Raw genomic sequence first — 21617 nt, 5'->3', positions numbered from 1 at the left:
TAAGGACAAAGTCACAAAGTTCAGCCACCAGGTTAGCCGTGACATTATCGGGGATAGTGTTCCTGACGGCCTGTAATCCATCTTTGTGTGGAATGTTGGTGTAGAGGGCTTCTACATCCATAGTAGCCAGGATGGTGTTATCAGGAAGATCACCGATGGATTGAAGTTTCCTCAGGAAGTCAGTGGTGTCTCGAAGGTAGCTGGGAGTGCTGGTAGCATAGGTATAGTTATGACAGGGTTTATGACTGAGAATTTGGGTTCAGATTAATATTAAGATCAGGTTTTTATTATTTTTGCACTGTCCTAAACTGTACTCACCACATCTCCCTGCTTCTGGGATCTCTGTCCCCGGTCTGTATCCCACTGTAACCTCAGCACTGCACAAACATTGCTGCATTTATCCTACAAACACCACTTTGATGCTGGGTAGTGTCAGTACTCCCTGCTTTAGATATACGTGAAAATGTAGGGACTGAGTGAGGTTTCTAGAAGGTATGTATGGCGAGTTCACAAAGGAACATGGGTGTGGTGAAGCTGAATATGCTTTGAGGTGCCTACAGAAATCTCTGGGATTCACAAAACCCAAGTCTGGTGTCCACATTCTCTATATAATGAGCTGGGAGAGACAGACACCTCCGAATGGGATCCACAAGAGACAGCAGGCTAGACGGCTCCTCCCTTAAATTAGCCAACAGGGAGATACCAAGCTGAGTGGTGTGTGCTAAGCCAGGCCTCTCTCAGGGAGATAGGTGCCTAAGTCTGGGCTGTGTGTAAATGCCTCTCTAGATTCTCACTTACAAGACTTTTCTTGACATTCAGCTGCAAGAGGGACAGGAGGCAGTCCCTTGTAACTTTTAACTCAATAGTTAAGCTACTCACTGGGCTATGGGATATTCTGATGGGGGAGGGGGGGCTACTGAAGCTCTTCCACTGTGGATAAATAATTTTAAAAAGTCTACTGGACTGGGTCCCCCACCTCCCCAGTAAGTGCTTCCATCACCAGGCTACAGACTTATTCCCGCCCCCCCTCCCCCATGGCCATGACTCTTTCAGTGTTTATTCACTGGGGAACAGCTCTTTCAGGCCAGTTGAGGGATCTCTCCCATCCCCCAATATCCCAAAGCCCAGCAGTTGGGATACTCACCTACAAGGTTACAGATCCCTATTCAAATCTCTTCTGCTGCTCAGGTGGAAGGGGAGACTTGAACCAGGGGTCTCCTACATCCCAGCTGAGTACCCGAAAGACTGGGATAAAACTAAAGAGGGAGGGGCTCCTCCTCACTCCCAGCTTGTGTGTAAACTGCCTGCAGGGGCAGATCTGATAGGTGAGGTCTGGGCACACTTACTTGGCTGGGCCCAGCCGGTGAGTTAGGTGCAGGATCATCCCATATTCCTCCAGCTTACAAATCACTCTGGCGTTTATGTCTCCACATTCCTGTCATGGCAGTGTGCATACTCATAGGCAAAAAACAGGCACCTAGGGGAAGTTTTACTGAAAAAACATTACACACTGAGTGATTTTAGACCACTACAAGCCTTTGGGGCAGTTGCCCGGGGGGATGTGGATCCCAGTAAGGCCTGATTCTGGGATTTAGGCACCTACCTGACACTTTAGGTGCATAAGTCCCTTTGTGAATCTAGCCCTTGGGTGCAGTGGTTCTCAAACCTTTTTACTGGTGACCCCTTTCACATAGCAAGACTTTGAGTGTGACCCTTTGAGTGTGACCCTTTGTGAGTTTTTATAAATTAAAAACACTTTTTAATATATTTAACACCATTATAAATGCTCGAGGCAAAGCAGGGTTTGGGGTGAAGTCTGACAGCTCATGATCCCCCCCATGTAATAACTTCGTGACCCCTGAGGGGTCCTGACCCTCAGTTTAAGAACTCCTGCTTAAGATGGAGATAGGCCCCTCAAGGGATTCAGTGAGAGTTAGGCATCTAGGAGATTTTAAAATACTAGAAATCGTCTATATAGCCTCATTAGGCACCTTAGACAATGATTTATCCCTGTGGCGTGTTAGAGCCACCATCCTCTGCAAACCGAGCCCGATGAGTTATTATCGCAGTTATACTTATGTGAATTACTATATGCATGATTTGTAACCTTTATATGAAAATATTTGTTGTCTGTAAAATAAACCAGCTAACAAGCAAAATTTGGAAAATTGTACCAGGATTTCCTGCAGCTGGAAACATGCGGTAAAAGACACTGGGGGAGGTTCTGATCTCTCTCCCATCACCGCAACTCTGGTCTAACTCTATCCGGCGAGGTTCTTAGTTGCTGTAAAGTGTTTCAGCTCCACTGAAATCAACATCTATCCACCCAGGTCTCTCTTTGTGTCTGTCAGCTTTTGTCTTCACCCAGCTTCTTATTCAAGCACATGCCTCGCCAGGGAATCACAGAGCCCAAGAAGTGCATTTCATGTCTAAACATTTTATCTGTTGCATAGAGATACTCGCAGCTATAAAAACCAAACCTTTCTGAAAGCTGGGGTGGGAGGAAAAGCCAGGAAACAGACGGTTTCACAGCGACATCAGACGCAAACCCCACTCCCCTCCCCTCATTTCCTCGGGGGTTGGGCCCTGGGATCAGATCCTCCCCCCTCGACTTTTCAGGGAGAAATCTGGGTCGGTTTATAACATTCAGCCAACAATCCTATTGCTTCCCTGTTGCGTTTTAATTGCTTCTTTCTGACTTTAAAGAGCAGAGTCCGCTAAACAATGGCCATGTGTTTTGTTCTAAACCTTTTTATATTCACTCTGTATCCCGGTAATTGAGCTGTTAGCTTTGTTCATGCAGCCTAGTTCACTGCTAATTAAACCCTCTCTCTCCTCCCCAGACCAGAACCAATCCGCCAGCTTTCTCCATTTATTTACATCACTCCTTCCTTTTCAGTCTATCTGCTGTTTTGTATGTGTCCCCCAGCACATCTGCTGAGTTTTATTCCCTTTTCCCCCCTTCCACCCTCCGCTTGTCTGTAACTGGTGCATTGTATTGACTTATTTCTTGTCCCAGGTGCTGCGCTGGGTGATTCGGTCCAGTCCAAGGAATCCCAAGTGTCTGGAGTAGAAGGAGGCTCAGTAACATTCAGCTGTTCCTACAAAACCACCGATACTTCTGGTGTCTATCTCTACTGGTACCGACAGTCTCCTAACCGAGCCCCGCAGTACATTCTGCGGAGAGGGACGAAGCTGTACGCTGCTTATGGAGATACTGCGGATTTCGCCCAGGAGAGGTTTTCTTCCCAGGCTGACGAGAGCTCCATACTTCTGAATATCACAGCCCTGGAGCTGGCGGACACAGCGGTGTATTACTGCGCCCTGCAGAGAGCACAGTGACAGAGCCACACAGCGCAGCTGTACAAAAACCCTCCCTTTCCTTTCCATTCACCGGCCCTGCACTGGAGAGAGACCAGAGACAGGCCTACCCAAAGCCCAGCAGTCTCCCCACAGTGACAGTGACAGATACGGCTCTGGTCTAGGTGACAGGAAATTAAAGACATGGGCTGTCCCGGCCCCACATCTTGCTCCCTTGCAGGAAGGCTTCAGGCTGAGGAATATGGTTAAATTCTGTTTCACCCATAGAGACCTGGGCAAATGACTAAGGGGGATATTTTAAAGGTATTTAAGTGCCTCCTGGGATTTTCAAACATACCTAGGCACCTAACACCCATTAAAATTAATGAGACTGAGATACCTATTTGCTTTTGAAAATCCCACTAGGTGCCTAAATATCTCTAAGATCTTCCCCCTAGGGCAGTGGCTCTCAACCTTTCCAGACTACTGTACCCCTTTCAGGAGTTTGATTTCTCCTGTGGACCCCCGAGTTTCACTTCACTTAAAAAAAAACTTGGTTACCAAAACAAAAACAAACAAGCAAACAAACAAACAAAAAACAACCAACCAACCAAGACAAAGAAACAAACAAACAAACAAACAAACAAAAAAACCCCAGACCTAAAAATACAAAGGTGTCACACCCAAACCATTACTGCAAAATTGCTTCACTTTCTTATGTTGTCTGTGTGAAGTTTTAGTTTCTACTGACTCAGGCCACTGCTTTTTATGTAGCCTGTTGTAAAACTAGGCAAATGTCTAGATGAGTTGATGCACCCTTTGGAAGATTTCTGCGCAGCCTTGGTTGAGAACTACTGCCCAAGTGGGATTTTAAAAAGCACCTATGACAGATTTTTTTAAAAGTATTTAAGTGTTTTAAGAAGCAGGCAGTTGCTATCTACATCTTTAGGCATCCAAAATACCACTACAAATCTGCTCTTGGTTTCGTGGGATTTTGAAGAGTGCCTAACCAGCTTAGGTGCCTAACTCCCCTCAACTTTCCATTGGAGTGCCTAAGTGCTATAGTGATCTATAAAAATATCTCATTTATCAACACCCATCACAAAAATCCCCTTTGCCCCAGTAATCAGGAAATCACCTAAGCAGGTGGTAAAGTCGCAGGGAGTGAATAATGGTGCTTTACTGGATGAAGGTCACTGGCAATTAACTGCACAACATGTACCTATGTAAGGATGATTACAATTACCTGCCAAAAACAATAATTCATCCAGACTGGTGAGACTTCTTTAGGGCAGTGATCCTCTTTTTTAATTCTGTGTTTGTACAGTGCCTAGCACAATGGAGTTCTGCTCTAAAACTAGGTCTGCTGGAATACACTTAATGTTAGGCATCTCGCACATTGGGGTCCTGGTCCAGGACAGGGGCTGTGTCAATACTCAGTGACAATCATGAGCTTACAGCAGGCGCGTTCTGTGTGGAGAGGAACAATGAGAGGATTGGTTTCAGAGTAGCAGCGGTATTAGTCTGTATTCGCACAAAGAAAAGGAGTACTTGTGGCACCTTAGAGACTAACCTATTTATCTGAGCATAAGCTTTCGTGAGCTACAGATCACTTCATCGGATGCTCAAATAAATTGGTTAGTCTCTAAGGTGCCACAAGGATTCCTTTTCTTTTAGTGAGAGGATTGTTTGTAAAGAAGCGATAAACCAACACTTTGTCCAAAGCGCGTAATTCAGGACTGGCTGGTAGGAATCATCTGTTTAAATCAGAAAAGGGTCTCTGTGCTTGAGCTAAACACCACACATCTAATAAACATTCAGACTTTAAGGGCAGAAGGGAGCATTGTGATCATATCCTCTGCTCTCTTGTAAAACGCAGGCAAGAGAATGTCACCAACGATTCCTACTTGCAGCCCATGCTTGGCGGTTGATCTAGAGCAACCTGAGAAATGCCATTTAACAATAAGACTTTGTGGTCTCAGAAAGTCTCTGAAATGGCTTTCTTGCTGGCTTTTGATATTTTCTTGCATGGTTTCTTATAACCGCCAGTGGGCCCCCCTGACTCACACATGGTGACATTTCTCTCTATAACAATATCTGAGTGAGTCAGAACCTGATTGACAGAAGGTCCCTTGTGACTTCAGTATCATAAGACGGACAGGGAAGAGAGGAGGTGGCCTCAGAAAGAGCATATCAAACGTTTAAAGCTGGAATTAACATTTAATAAAACCTTAGATGAAGAATTTTATAATTAACCAAAGACTCCGGGGGGAGTGGGGAGATAAATTTATGCAACAAAAATGCTTTACTGCTGGGACTACAGCTCTATCTTCTGCTTGTTTACTCAGGTCAGAAATGTTTACTTGGACTGAGTTTAGTACGTTATATAGTACGTATGTTACTTAAAAGCTACAGAATTCCTACTATTACAGGGTAGGATTTCAAAAGATCCTAAGAGAGTTGGGCACCCAGCTTCCTTATGGTCACACACTACTTATTAAGAAAACAGAATACTTTAACCAGAACAACAAACTTCATCCAATTTTCTGGAGGAAAACTTTGTCTTCTTGGAAAACAAAGCTTGGTTTCATAATGGAAGCCAGTTTGTATATAAACTAGTACTGAAATTATAGACATCTAGAAGAAAGAAAAAGAAAGTTCTTTAATGACCGTTTATTCCCTTTACAGGTTTTGTTGAAGGCGATTCTGTGTTTCAGTCTCCTCTGGAGGTGACAGTCTCAAAGGGACACGATGTATTCTTACAGTGTAATTTCACCACAGACTTCACCAGCCCGCTCTCTTCTGGTACCGCCAGTATCCGAACCAAGGACCCCAGCGTACCCTGACAGCCTATAAATCTCCTGTTGGGAAGAACGCGTTCACCTCTGGAAAATTCTCAACCGTTTTGTTCGACCCAGATAAGACGGTTCCCTTGAAGATCGAGGCTGTGTCCTTTCAAGAAAGACCCGTGTAGTACTGTGCTCTGAGACCCACTGGGTCAGAGCTGCGTCTCCAGCGCTACACGAAGAGAGCGAGGTGCTCACACACACTGATGGCGGCAGAGACTGTTTTTCTATCTGACTGTTTTTTATAACATATCCCTGCCAAAGTCAGTTCCTTCTGCTCTTCCCATGTCTGGGAGGAAGTTTCCGTTTCTATGCCTGCGTAAAAACAACGAGGAGTCCTTGTGGCACCTTAGAGATTAACACATTTATCTGGGCATAAGCTTTAGTGGGCTGTAACCCACTTCATCAGATGCCTGGAGTGGAAAATACAGTAGGCAGCTATAAATATACAGCACATGAAAAGATGGGAGTTGCTTTACCAAGTGGGGGCTCAGTGCTAACTGAGGCCAATTCAATCAGGGTGGATGTGGCCCATTCTCAACAGTTGACAAGAAGGGGTGAGTATCAACAGAGGAAAAAATATTTTTTGTCCTGACCCAGCCACTCCTAGTCTTTATTCAGGCCTAATTTGATGGTTTCAAGATTGCAAATTAATTCCAGTTCTGCAGTTTCTTGTTGAAGTCTTTTTTTGAAGTTTTTTTTGTTGAAGAATGGCGATGTTTAAGTCAGTTATTGGGTGTCCAGGAAGATTGAAGTGCCCCACTTCTTCAGATTTTTTTACCCATGAAAACTTATGTCCAAATAAATCTGTTCGTCTTTAAGGTGCCACCAGACTCCTCGTTGTTTTTGTGGATACAGACTAACACAGCTACCCCTCTGATACTGGGTATCCCTGTATAGTGTTATACCCACCATGCTATGCACACCAAGCCCGATGCATTATTATCTCAGTTATATTTATGTGAATTAGTATATGAATGAATTTACAACCTTTAAATGAAAATATGTTTTGTCAGAAAAACAAACCAATCAACAAACCAAACTTGGAAAATTGTAACAGGATTTGCTGCAGCTGACAACATGCTGTAAAAGACACTGGGCGAGGTTCTGATCTCTGTCCCATCACCTCAACTCTGGTATACCTCTATTGGGACCAATTCTTAGCTTCTGTAAAGTGTTTCAGCTCCACTGAAGTCAGCATCCATCCATCCAGCTCTCTCTTTGTGTCCTTTAGTCTTTCTATTTGCCCAGCTTCTCATGCAAGTAAGTCTCTCTGCTTCCCTGAGGAGGCAAAGAAGTCAATTTAATGTCTAAACATTTTATTTATTGCACATAGATGGTCACAACTACAAACTAGGGCTGTCAAGTGATTAAAAAATAATCATGATTAATTGTGGGATTAAAAAAATTAATCACGATTAATTGTGCGATTAATCTCACAGTTAATAATAGAATAACATTTATTTTAATATTTTTGGATGTATTTTACATTTTCAGATATATTTATTTCAGTTACAACATAGAATACAAAGTGTACAGTGCTCACTTTATTTTTATTTTTGGTTACAAGTATTTGCAGTGTAAAAAAACCAAAAGAAATTGTATTTTTTAATTCACTGAATAAAAATACAGTAGTGCAATCTCTTTATCATGAAAGTTGAACTTACAAATGTAGAATTAAATACAAAAAACCCACCTGCATTCAAAAATAAAATAACGTAAAATTTTAGAGCTTTCAAGTCCACTCAGTCCTACTTCTTGTTCAGCCAATCACTCAGACAAACAAGTTTGTTTACATTTTCAGGAGATAATGCTGCCCGCTTCTTGTTTACAGTGTTACCTGCTGTAGCCAGCTTCACAAGATATTTACATGCCAGATGTGCTGAAGATTCATATGTCCCTTCATGCTTCAACCACCATTCCAGAGGGCATGCATCCATGCTTATGATGGATTCTGTGAGATAACAATCCAAAGCAGTGCGTACTGACATATGTTCATTTTAATCATCTGAGTCAGATGCCACCAGCAGAAGGTTCATTTTCTTCTTTGGTGGTTCTTTTTTGATGGTTCCGCATTGGCATGTTGTTCTTTTAAAACTTCTGAAAGCATGCTCCATACCTCATCCCTCTCAGATTTTGGAAGGTGTCAAGGTTCCTTCCCCACTCTGAACTCTAAGGTACAGATGTGGGGACCTGCATGAAAACCCCCTAAGCTTATTTTTACTAGCTTAGGTTAAAGCTTCCCCAAGGTACAAACTATTTTATCTTTTGCCCTTGGACTTTATTGCTGCCACCACCACGCGTCTAACAAATATATAACAGGGAAAGAGCCCACTTAGAAACATCTTTCCCCCAAAAATCCTCCCAAACCCTACACCCCCTTTCCTGGGGAAGGCTTGATAAAAATCCTCACCAATTTACATAGGTGAACACAGACCCAAACCCTTGGATCTTAAGAACAATGAAAAAGCTATCAGGTTCTTAAAAGAAGACTTTTAATTGAAGAAAAAAAAAGTAAAAGAATCACCTCTGTAAAATCAGGATGGTAAATACCTTACAGGGTAATCAGATTCAAAACATAGAGACTCCCTCTAGGCAAAACCTTAAATTACAAAAAGACACAAAAACAGGAATATCCATTCCATTCAGCACAACTTATTTTATCAGCCATTTAAATAAAGCAGGTTTCAGAGTAACAGCCGCATTAATCTGTATTCGCAAAAAGAACAGGAGGACTTGTGGCACCTTAGAGACTAACAAATTTATTTGAGCATAAGCTTTCGTGAGCTACAGCTACATCATGCATCCAATGAAGTGAGCTGTAGCTCATGAAAGCTCATGCTCAAATAAATTTGTTAGTCTCTAAGGTGCCACAAGTCCTCCTGTTCTTTAAACAAAACAGAATCTAACGCATATCTAACTAGATTGCTTATTAGCCCTTTACAGGAGATCTGACCTGCATTCCTGCTCTGGTCCTGGTAAAAACATCACACAGATAGAGTTTTTTCTCACCTGCCTCCAACTTTGAAAGTATCTTGTCTCCTCATTGGTCATTTTGGTCAGGTGCCAGCGAGGTTATCCTAGCTTCTTAACCCTTTACAGGTGAAAGGGTTTTTCCTCTGGCCAGGAGGGATTTTAAAGGTATTTATCCTTCCTTTTATATTTATGACAGAAGGCATTTCAGATTCTTAAACCTTGGGTTGAGTGCTGTAGCTATTTTTAGAAATCTCACATTGGTACCGTCTTTTCATTTTGTGAAATCTGCAGTGAAAGTGATTTTAAAATGAACAGTATGTTCTGGGTCATCATCCGGGACTGCTACAACATGAAATATATGTCAGAATGTGGGTAAAACAGAGCAGGGGACATGCAATTGTCCCCCAATGAGTTCAGTCACAAATTTAATTAATGCATTATTTTTTAATGAGTCTCATCAGCTTGGAAGCACGTCCTCTGGAATGGTGGCCGAAGCATGAAGGGGCATATGAATGTTTAGCATATCTGGCTTGTAAATACCTTGCACTGCCCGCTACAAAAGTGTCATGCAAATGCCTGTTCTCACTTTCTGGTGACATTGTAAATAAGAAGAGGGCAGCATTATCTCCTGTAAATGTCTTAGCGACTGGCTGAACAAGAAGTAGGACTGAGTGGACTTGTAGGCTCTAAAGTTTTCCATAGTTTTGCTTTTGAGTGCAGTTATATGAGAAAAAAATCTATATTTGTAAGTTGCACTTTCATGACAAAGTGATTGCACCACACATTGTATGAGGAGAATTGAAAAATATTATTTTGTTTTATCATTTTTACACTGCAGATATTTGTAATAAAAATAATAAACACTTTGATTTCAATTACTACGCAGAATACAATTTATATGAAAATGTAGAAAAACATCCAAACTATTTAATAAATTTCAATTGGTATGCTATTTTTAACAGTGTGATTAAAACTGTGATTAATCACAGTTAATATTTAAAATCATGATTATTTTTGAGTTAATCGCATGCGTTAACTTCGATTAATTGACAGCCCTACTACAAACAACACTTTTTGAAAGCTGGGGTGGGGAGAAGAGCCAGAAAGCAGACTGTTTCACAGAGAGATCAGAAGCAAGCACCACTCCCCTCCCCTCATTTCCTCAGGGTTAAGATCTGCCCCCCTCGACTTTTCAGGGATGAATCCGGGTCAGTTTAACACATTCAGCTGATGATCCTGTTGCTTCACTGTTGTGCTTCACTGATGCCTTGTGAATCTCAAAACAGGGACCGCTCTGCTGAAATCATGGGCCCCTGTTTGATTCTAAGCTTTTTTATAATTATTCTGTGCCCAGGTCATTGTTATTTTGGTTTTGTCTCATTGCTAAATAAACTGTTTGTCTCTCCCTAAAACAGAAATGGAGTACTTGTGGCACCTTAGAGACTAACCAATTTATTTGAGCATGAGCTTTCGTGAGCTACATGCTCAAATAAATTGGTTAGTCTCTAAGGTGCCACAAGTACTCCTTTTCTTTTTGCGAATACAGACTAACACGGCTGTTCCTCTAAAACAGAAATGATTGCCTTTAACTATCCAGTACTCTCTCCTTCTCTCTGTGTCTGTCTTTTTATCTCAGTGTCTCAGCTTTCTTTCCTTCCATACTCTCTCTCTCTCTGTTTAGGTTGGGCACCCTGATGGTATATAACTGGTATACTTCTTGTGCCAGATGCTGTGCTGGGTGAATTGATCCAGTCCAACAAACCCGAAGTGCCTAGAGGAGAAGGGGACAATGTGACACTCAGCTTTTCTTACAATACCAGCTATTCTGATGTCTCTCTCTACTGGTACCATCAGTTTCCTGACCAAGGCCTGCAGTATGGTCTCCGAATTGATGCCAAGGCATACAGCTCTGTCCGGGATTTTGCAGAGTTTGCCAAGAAGAGATTTATTCCCCAGGCTGATGACACCTCTACAGTTGTCAGAGGAACAGCCGTGTTAGTCTGTATTCGCAAAAAGAAAAGGAGTACTTGTGGCACCTTAGAGACTAACCAATTTATTTGAGCATGAGCTTTCGTGAGCCACAGCTCACTTCATCAGATGTGTACCGTGGAAACTGCAGCAGACTTTATATACACACAGAGAATATGAAACAATACCTCCTCCCACCCCACTGTCCTGCTGGTAATAGCTTATCTAAAGTGATCAGCAGGTGGGCCATTTCCAGCACAAATCCAGGTTTTCTCACCCTCCACCCCCCCACACAAATTCACTCTCCTGCTGGTGCTAGCCCATCCAAAGTGACAACTCTTTACATAATCAAGTCGGGCTATTTCCTGCATAGATCCAGGTTTTCTCACTTCCCCCCCACCCCCATACACACACAAACTCACTCTCCTGCTGGTAATAGCTCATCTAAACTGACCACTCTCCAAGTTTAAATCCAAGTTAAACCAGAATATCTGGGGGGGGGGGGTAGGAAAAAACAAGAGGAAACAGGCTACCTTGCATAATGACTTAGCCACTCCCAGTCTCTATTTAAGCCTAAATTAATAGTATCCAATTTGCAAATGAATTCCAATTCAGCAGTTTCTCGCTGGAGTCTGGATTTGAAGTTTTTTTGTTTTAAGATAGCAACCTTCATGTCTGTGATTGCGTGACCAGAGAGATTGAAGTGTTCTCCGACTGGTTTATGAATGTTATAATTCTTGACATCTGATTTGTGTCCATTTATTCTTTTAGGTAGAGACTGTCCAGTTTGACCAATGTACATGGCAGAGGGGCATTGCTGGCACATGATGGCATATATCACATTGGTGGATGTGCAGGTGAACGAGCCTCTGATAGTGTGGCTGATGTTATTAGGCCCTGTGATGGTGTCCCCTGAATAGATATGTGGGCACAATTGGCAACAGGCTTTGTTGCAAGGATAAGTTCCTGGGTTAGTGGTTCTGTTGTGTGGTATGTGGTTGTTGGTGAGTATTTGCTTTAGGTTGCGGGGCTGTCTGTAGGCAAGGACTGGCCTGTCTCCCAAGACTTGTGAGAGTGTTGGGTCATCCTTTAGGATAGGTTGTAGATCCTTAATAATGCGTTGGAGGGGTTTTAGTTGGGGGCTGAAGGTGACGGCTAGTGGCGTTCTGTTATTTTCTTTGTTAGGCCTGTCCTGTAGTAGGTAACTGTAGTAGTACCCCCCCAGATATTCTGGTTTAACTTGGATTTAAACTTGGAGAGTGGTCAGTTTAGATGAGCTATTACCAGCAGGAGAGTGAGTTTGTGTGTGTATGGGGGTGGAGGGGAAGTGAGAAAACCTGGATCTATGCAGGAAATAGCCCGACTTGATTATGTAAAGAGTTGTCACTTTGGATGGGCTAGCACCAGCAGGAGAGTGAATTTGTGTGGGGGGGTGGAGGGTGAGAAAACCTGGATTTGTGCTGGAAATGGCCCACCTGCTGATCACTTTAGATAAGCTATTACCAGCAGGACAGTGGGGTGGGAGGAGGTATTGTTTCATATTCTCTGTGTGTATATAAAGTCTGCTGCAGTTTCCACGGTACACATCTGATGAAGTGAGCTGTGGCTCACGAAAGCTCATGCTCAAATAAATTGGTTAGTCTCTAAGGTGCCACAAGTACTCCTTTTCTCTCTACAGTTGTGACTATCACAGCCTTGGAGCTGGCAGACGTGGTGCTGTATTACTGCGCCCTGCAGAGGGCCCAGTGACAGAGCCTCATCCCAGAGCTGTGCAAAAAACCCTCCCTTCCCTCACATTAAATTGTCCCTGTATCTTTTCTCTCTCCTCTGCAAACTCTTTGAGGCAGGGGTAGCATTAAGAGTTTGCACAGGATCTAGTACAATGGGGCCCCACCCCAGGTCTGTCTCCTCCTGCTGTCTCTTGTCTTTTACTCAGATTGTGAGATCTTGGGGCAGGGACTCGTCTGTTTTATATTTGTACAGCGCCTGGCACCATGGGGTGTTGGTCTATGACTGGAGGGTTTTACACATCCTCCTACTCAGTAATGGAACCCTTCACTGGGAGCAGGGGGACAATGACTCTGTTTTACAAAGAGGAGCTGTCAGCAGATCTCTCACTGACCAGGAGCTAGGAACAGGTAAGGAAGGGAAATACTGGGGGAAACACTTGGGAAATCTGTCTATGCTATAGAAGTGAGAAAGTTAAAATAACTCCCAGCTTGGATGAAGTTTGTTAGAGCCCTAGGAAGAAGACCCTGGCAGAAAATTACAAACCTTCATAGAATCATAGAATCATAGAATATCAGGGTTGGAAGGGACTTCAGGAGGTCATCTAGTCCAACCCCCTGCTCAAAGCAGGACCAATCCCCAACTAAATCATCCCAGCCAGGGCTTTGTCAAGCCTGACCTTAAAAATATCTAAGGAAGGAGATTCCACCACCTCCCTAGGTAACGCATTCCAGTGTTTCACCACCCTCCTAGTGAAAAAGTTTTTTCCTAGTATCCAACCTAAACCTCCTCCACTGCTTCATGGAGAAACAGACCCTGTCCTGAGCCATTACGATCCTCAAAAACTGAAATAATTGTGGAAAGGATGTTTAAAGGGAGCCTAAGGCAATGTGTGTTAGGCACATTTGAAAACCCCACTAGGAACCCGGTTGTATCTTTAGGTGCCTAAAAATCTTTGAAAATCTGACCCTAAATGACCACAGTCTTGTCTAAGGTCAAATGGGGAATCTGTGATAGAACAGAGAACAATCCAGATCTCCAACATCACAGGCTAGTCTAGTGCATTCTGTGACAGCAAATTCCTGAATTTTGGGGAGTTCACACTGTATTAAATGTATGCATTACAGTGTGCCAGGGATTGTATGCAATTCCATGGGGGAGGGAGACCACAGCTCCCCCAAGACCAGAGAAATATGTGGGTATGGGGAGGTGATGAGGCAATTGCCCTCAGCTTCTAATACATCTCAGTAGGCACCACCCCCGGGGAGACATGCACATACTGATCCAAACTGGATGCTGTGCAGACCACCACACAGAGAACGGATTTCTGAATAAAAACTGACTCAGGGCCTTTTTTCCAGATCCAGCAAATGGACAGGCCCTTCTGTCCATGGGGAGACCCACTCCTTAGGGAAAGATTAGACAGAATGAACCCCATATCTACATCATAGAGTCATATCTATATCTATATATCTATAGATAGATATAGATATATATGAGGGGGGGGATCTGATATACTTGTGTATATAAGTGCTTGTACTGATATACTTGTGTCTGTTATTAGCTTGTGTGCAGGTTCTCTAATTGCTGTTAATACATTTTCTCTGTATTGCTTTTACCTTAAGAATAAAGTGTGCTTGCTTAGAAAAAAGCAGTGTGGTAATTTTAGACTATGGGAAATTACCTTAGAAGACAAAACAAAGAAGAGGTGCTGGCCTGCTTGGGCAGTCTGTGTAACTGGGGACATCACAGTGTAGGCAGGGAGCTGCACCGCCTGGAAATACCCTGGTGAGGAGAAAGGGGGGAGATGCTTTTCTCTGAGAAAGAGAAGGAACAGCTGTGGAACCAGAAGCTGGAGAGGAGTGCCAGGAACATGGAGGGGGGATATAGGTGCAATTGCCCAGAACTGTGACTCTGTTCACCAACCTCCCTCTCTGAGGAGGATACCCTAGGATTCACAAGGGGCCTAAGGGAGTTAGGCACCCGAGTCCCATTGAAGCTTTTACAGCAGGCAGGTTTTGAAAGATGAGTGGAAAATATGGGTAGAAGAATGTTTTAAGAAGTGCTACATTCTCAATTTCATCCAAGCACCTTAGCTCTGCAATCACTTTCATGAAACATCTAAAGGCTGCATGTACAGCTTCTCTGGGAAGACACCATCCATAATCGATGCCACCAGAAAATAATTTGCTTTTCCCCATGAGTGGGCTGAGAATGCTTTTCTTGCTCCCCCTCCCCTTTTCTACGAGAGGGCGTGGCAGAGCAACACATCCAATAATATTATCTTGGTTTATACAATTACTTTAGTTCCAGCAGGTGACAGGAAGGCCTGAACAGAAAGAGCAGGTTCCTTATTTATAACATGAACAGTTACTTAAAATGAGAAGCAGCAGGAAGTAATTGCAAGTAATTGCAGAGCCTAAGCATCAGTGAAGATAATCAGAAGCTACAAAATGATCTGCTTGAATCTACATCTCCATCCTATTCTACTGGTGTCAGGTGAGAGCCATTTTCATTTGGAAGTAGATGTATAAATATTGAGAACCACAACTTTTACAGTATTAGTAAGTAAAATGCAATCTCTAAAAAACCCACAAAAAAAACATATGGGGATTTTATGTAATTATTTTGACAAACACTGGAATTGTATTAAAATCAAGTTTTCACTCATCAGGTGTGCTTTGATAGATAGATAGATAGATAGATAGATAGATAGATAGATAGATAGATAGATAGATAGATAGATATTGCAGAAAAGAAGGATGAATAAAAATCAAATCCTTAAAATCAAAATAAAAATCAAGACTTTTTCCCCCTTTGCAAGTGTTGTTGAAAGTTTTTCTGTGTCCCAGTCACTTCCGGAGCTGAGAATCTGTGCTGGACACAATGCAACTTAACAGTGTAAGTCTCCACGACAGACAGAAGCCCCTATCTGTTTTGGTACAGTCAGTATCTGAGCCAACCTCCCCAGGACGTACTGGCATCTTTCATGTCTGCTGATGAGAACAAGTTTGCCCCTGGGAAATTCTCAGCAGTTTTGTACTTGGAGGATAACGATTATTTTATTAATAAAATGCATCTGACCTTGGAAATTGAAGAGGTGTCTCTCCAGGACTCCTTTGTGAACTTCTGTGTTATCAGACCCACTGTGGAGTAGGGTAATATCTGTAACTGTACAAAAAGTGAAAGGTTGCTCAGGGCAACATAGTGTGGAAGGCACTGTGTTTGTCTGCTTGACAACTTATTTGTCTAAGTTTGGTTCCATGGCCCCCCTATGGGTGGATCTTGTATATTTGCATGGGAATTTTTTTTTCTCTTTTGATTTAAACAAATTACCTCTGCCATTTGAATCACTGAAGCCTTTAAGTGCTATAAGAACATAAGAAAGGCCATACTGGGTCAGACAAATGGTCCATCTAGCCCTGTATCCTGTCTTCTGACAGTGGCGATGCCAAGTGCTAGAGGGAATGAACAGAACAGGGAATCATCAGGTTTTCCACCTCCTGTCACCCATTCCCAGCCTCTGGCAAACAGAGGCTAGGGACACCATCCCTGCCCATCCTGGCTAATAGCCATCGATGGACCTGTCCTCCATGAATTTATCTAGTTCTCTTTTGAACCCTGTTATAGGCTTGGCCTTCACAACATCCTCTGGCAAGGAGTTCCACAGTATGCAACTGTATTTTCACTTTCGATCATATTTCTTTCTGCTATCACTTCATTTGTTGCTCATTGTTTACTACTCTAAATGCTCCTAGATTCTTAGGACCCAATCCAGAGAAACACGTGGGCACTTACCTTACTCTTGTTGAAATCAATGGGCTACACACGTTGCTTAAAATTAAACGTGTTTAAAGGCTTTGCTATGTCAGGATTTCAGTTTGAAATGCTTAAGATATAAATGATTATTAATTATTGCCTCACTGCTTATGAGTCTGTCTCTCTCATACCGAAGTTGCATCTTTAATTATCTTTCTAGAAACTGTCTCTTTCTTTCCTTCACTCTGCCTTTCTCTGTCTGTGTAACTCTCCTTCTGCCTCGGTTCCTCTGCTCTGTCTGTTTCAGAAATGTGCACTCAGACTATCTATCTATCTATCTATGAACCCGACCTGTCTGTCACAGAAGGAGGCGCTGTGGCAGTCAGCTGCTCCTACAGCACCGGCTATAGCGGTGTCTCTCTCCACTGGTACCGCCAGAGCCCCAGCCAAGCCCCGCAGGACATTCTCCGGGGAGGCGCGAAGGGAAGCACCATCAGTGACCACGCAGATTTTGCCCAGAGGAGGTTCACTTCTGAAGCTAAAGCCACTGCTACAGTTCTGACCATCGCAGGCCTGGAGCTGGCGGACGGAGCTGTGTATTATTGTGCCTTGAATGAGACACAGTGTGAGAGTCCCCGGAGACAGCTGCACAAAAACCCTCCCACATCCCTCACTTGCATTCTTCCCCATCTGTCTCGGCTGTTGAGTTTGAAAAATCTTTGATGCAGGGTCCTTGCCTGACAGGGCCAGCCCAGATCTCAGTTTTATTGTCTAGGTGCCATCACCATGACCGTCAATTTCCAACTGTGTGCAAGGAAATACTTGTTCTCAGCGTTTTAATCTGATTTCGGGTTTTGAACACCAGATTTCCATTAAAAATGAGCACGGACGGATATAACAGATTTTAAAAACCAGAAGGCACCTGTCTGATTATCTGGGCTGACTCCTGCATAGCAGAGGCCAGAGAATGTCATTCTGTAATTCCCGCTTTCAGGAGAACATTTTCAAAACTGCCTTTTCAAAATGGGGCTGTGTCCTACCTCACTTAGGTGCTCTTGAAAAATTTACCATAAGCCCATAACTTCAATCTAAGTTACTTTTTTGACCCCCATCACCTGAGCACCTTACTGCCTTCGATTTATTTTATTTTCACAACACTTCTGTGATATAGGACAGGGCCACGATCTCCATTTCAGGGATGAGGACCTGAATCGCAGAGAAGCCAACAAGTCACCCACCCAACGTCACACAGAATCTCCCAGATTCTAGGCTCCTGGCCTAACCACTTGCCCATCTTTGCTCTCAAACCTTCTTATCAAACTTGTCTTTGAGCTACAATATATGCAGAGGAGCAACTTCTCCCCCCGCCCTCCCTGGCACAGCTGAGAGGTGGGAGAGGGGAGGGCAGTAGCAGCTGCTGTTAGAGTAGCAATACCTGGCTGTAGGTTAAAAAATACCTACTCTTCATTTCAGTAATTCTCCTAACACTGTATTCTTTAATGAGCCACTTGTAATTATGGTTAGGATTTTCAAATGAGTTAAGCACTCAGTTTCCTTTGAAAATTCCAGTGAAATTCAACTCCCTTAGGCTCTTTTGAATATCCCAGCCCTACTCACGAGCCAAGAAACATAACAAACACAGAGTATTCGAACAAGCCTGAAGTCTGTACACCAGGAGGATTTTGAATAATAACTGTATTGGCGTCAATGGCCCAGATCCCCAGGTCGTGACTCAACGGGCTTAATTTTGCTTCACTCTGGAGAAAGAACCCTCGGCAATTTTTTTCTCTGGGCTGTGAGCAGGGAGGGCCCTGCCCAGATCTGTGGCAATGGGATCAATGTGTAGTCCCGTGTGTGTGTGTGTTAACATTTGAAAAAAAAAGTAAAAACCTGCTCGACTTTGTGATTCTTGCTGAGTTATCCTCTCCGAAGTACTAAGAAGAACAAGTTTCAGAGGAACAGCCGTGTTAGTCTGTATTCGCAAAAAGAAAAGGAGTACTTGTGGCACCTTAGAGACTAACCAATGTATTTGAGCATGAGCTTTCGTGAGCTACAGCTCATGAAGTGAGCTGTAGCTCACGAAAGCTCATGCTCAAATACATTGGTTAGTCTCTAAGGTGCCACAAGTACTCCTTTTCTTTTTAAGAAGAACAAGTTGCTCCTTCTACTGAGCTGCGAAAGAGATCTGGAGGTCAGAAAGGTGACACGTGACAGGAACAAGCCAAAGCCACAGCGGGTGGGGTAAATGCTACCGGAGGGTATTAGCTGTGTTCCATGGTGAGAGAAACAGGCTTCAACTGGGGTCTATAGGAGAGGACTAAATGGAGCTCTTGCCACAGATTTAATGTCTCTGACTTGATTCTGTGAGAGAAACTTCACCATAAGATTCTGTTCTATTCAGGTTCCTGTATTGCACCCATCATTGTGGTGGCTTGGAGAGCCTGAAGATCTGGAAACAATATATTTAACCATGAATGCTCCAGAAATCCTGATCTGGACAGTAACAGCATTCCTTTCTTTGAGTAAGTGTCAACTAAAGGGGGAAATGAATATTACAGCTTCTGTTACCCAGTGGATTTGAATAGGCGTGGGCAGCGGGGGGTGGGGGGGAGGAACTGGAAGACAGGATTTCGGGATTCTGTTCACAACTCAGGGAGGAGGTGGGGTGTCTAGTGAGTTAAAGGAGTGGGTCTGGCCTGGTTTCTAGTCCCACCTCTGGGAGAGGAATAGAGTCCAGAGGTTGAAAGCAGTTAGACTGAGAATCAGGATTCCTGGGTCCTATTCCCAGCCCTGAGTGGGAATCAGGGTCTATGGTTAGAGCATGTACGATTAGGACTCAGGACTCCTGGGTACTAGTCTCAACTTCACTGCTGCCTTACTAGAAGCTGGGCAAACCAACCCTGTATTCTACACGTGAGTTGGTCTCTTTGTACAAGATGCGCATAAATAGCCTTTCAATTTCTGGGAGGCCGTGAGTCCTCAAGGGACTCTGTTCTCCTCTCACCAGAGTGGCTGTCGATGTGCAACAATTTTACATGCTTAATTAGAGTGAACTTTTTCTGCATCTCTTTCCTTCCCTTCAGGTTTCAGCCAGGGACAAGGCACTGTCACCCAAACACAAGGGCAGCTGGTAAAGTTGGGGGGGCAGACTGTCACCCTGGAGTGTACTTTCTCCACTGGATATCAGTATTATTACTTATTTTGGTACAGACAACAGCGATCAGGGAGGATGGATTTCCTCTTCCGAATAAATCAGAGTAACTCTGGAAAGAATGGAGCCGGGAGACGGTTTTCTGCACAATTCAGGAAATCCTCAAAATTCTTCAGTTTAACCATTAAAGAGCTAAAGCCGACGGACTCGGCGATGTATTTCTGTGCTCTCGTGGAAGACACTGTGAGGCGTTTAATAGGGAGACCTGTACAAAAACCCACCCCCTTGGCTTTCTTATCATGAGAAACACAACTGTAGAGGAGTATTCCCAGGCCACAGACAGATGGTTAAACCAGGTAATGGGGCTAGTATAAACCACACGACCTGACACCTGTGAAGACTTATGGGCCTCATTCACCATTTTATTACTTCAGATTAATGCCAGATTACACCACAGCTGCGGTGAATCACTGTGGGTCAAATGGAGTCAACTGGGCCAGGTCCACCACAGGTATCAATCAGCTGTAATTCTATTGGGGCGAGATTTCCCCAGATGGGGTAAACCAGCATGGGTTCAATTGGATAGGTACACAAAGGCACAAAATACGGAAGCATGCAGACATACACGCATGCACATGCAAACACAGACATAGAGACATACAAAAAAATATCCACACCGACAAAACCAGTACGCAAAACACAGAACTTAAGTCTTCCCACAATGTCTTTAATTTGCGTCTCCCTGAGTAGCAACAAGAAGGACAATAAACATGAAAATGAATAAGAAACCGATCTTCCAGGAAGTGCAGTGGAAGGAATTTGCCCCACGAGTTCTCACTGGCGCTTCAGGGGCAGAACCCAGCACGTTTCCTGTGTCTGTTATGCTGTGTCTGTTATGCATTTCCCGAACCCCTCCCTCTTCTGCTCGGCTGGTCTCGTAGTAACCGCTCCCAGCCCTTGTTCCGAGGAGTTGCCTTTAAGATTCTTCTCTCCGCGACCTCTCAGCTCGTCCGGCTGCCGCTGTCTGAGGCACCATGGAGACGCGTTTCATTCTCAGCCTTTGGGTCTTTAACCAACTAGGTATCCGGGTGCTGTTTTTTGGAAGAAGCTTCATGGAATTAGGCTCCCAACTCCCGTTCTACCCAGAACCCGAACCCTGATTCTAACCCTGACCCAGATCCGAACGCCCCGGCTATCCTTAACCCGAACCCTGATCCTAACCCTGCAATAATGACATTATTGCTGGCAAACATATTAATGCCCCATACCAATGATATCTGCGAGCGTCAAGAGATCTGAAAATTCCCTAAAGGAGCTGGAAACCCCCCATTTTACAGCAAGGGAAACTGAGGAATACATTATCCATCCTCACACACTCAGAGTATGTGGCAGAGCAGGTCTCTGAGTCCCAGAGCAGACCCTCGTCCACAAGCCCCTCCCCCTCCCTTAACAACGCTAATATTCCTGGATCTGCGGTGAGTTACCCGAACTCCTCCCTCTTTCTCTCCGTTGGTTTATAATTAATTTTACACAGTTGTAGCTGCCCTCACAGACGTGACATTTATATTCCTCTCAGGCAGCGGCAATAGCTGGGAGTTTGAAACTTGGTGGATAGAGAAGATACTATGGAGAAGTGTTTTATTCTCAGCATTTCTATATTCAACCTCCTAGGTAACTGGGCTGGGATTTCAAGGAAACTAGACACGCAGTTCCCATTGACCCCTAACCCTCTACTTAACCCGTGCCTGAACTGTAACCAAAACGGAAATACTGGAGCCTGACAGTTCACCCTCACCATAACCCTAAACCCTTGTTCATACCCTCTCCTTAAACCTAAAGTTAAACCCCCAACCCTTCTCCTGCCCATGACATTAATGCCTATTGAGTTA

At 43.7% G+C, this 21617-nt stretch overlaps 1 long non-coding RNA gene across 1 annotated transcript; it reads right to left on the bottom strand.

The window, feature by feature from the left end:
- Nucleotides 1-20434: 20434 nt before the first annotated feature.
- Nucleotides 20435-21085, bottom strand: LOC142068865 (uncharacterized). Its single transcript, XR_012664784.1, has 2 exons — nucleotides 20997-21085; nucleotides 20435-20819 (listed from the first exon to the last, which is right to left on the bottom strand). It is a non-coding gene; the product is annotated as an uncharacterized LOC142068865 (long non-coding RNA).
- Between the last annotated feature and the right edge of the window lie 532 nt (nucleotides 21086-21617).

Source organism: Caretta caretta, chromosome 13, assembly GCF_965140235.1.
Source record: "Caretta caretta isolate rCarCar2 chromosome 13, rCarCar1.hap1, whole genome shotgun sequence".
Classification (NCBI taxonomy): domain Eukaryota; kingdom Metazoa; phylum Chordata; order Testudines; family Cheloniidae; genus Caretta; species Caretta caretta.
This window is presented reverse-complemented; position numbering and strand designations above follow the sequence as displayed.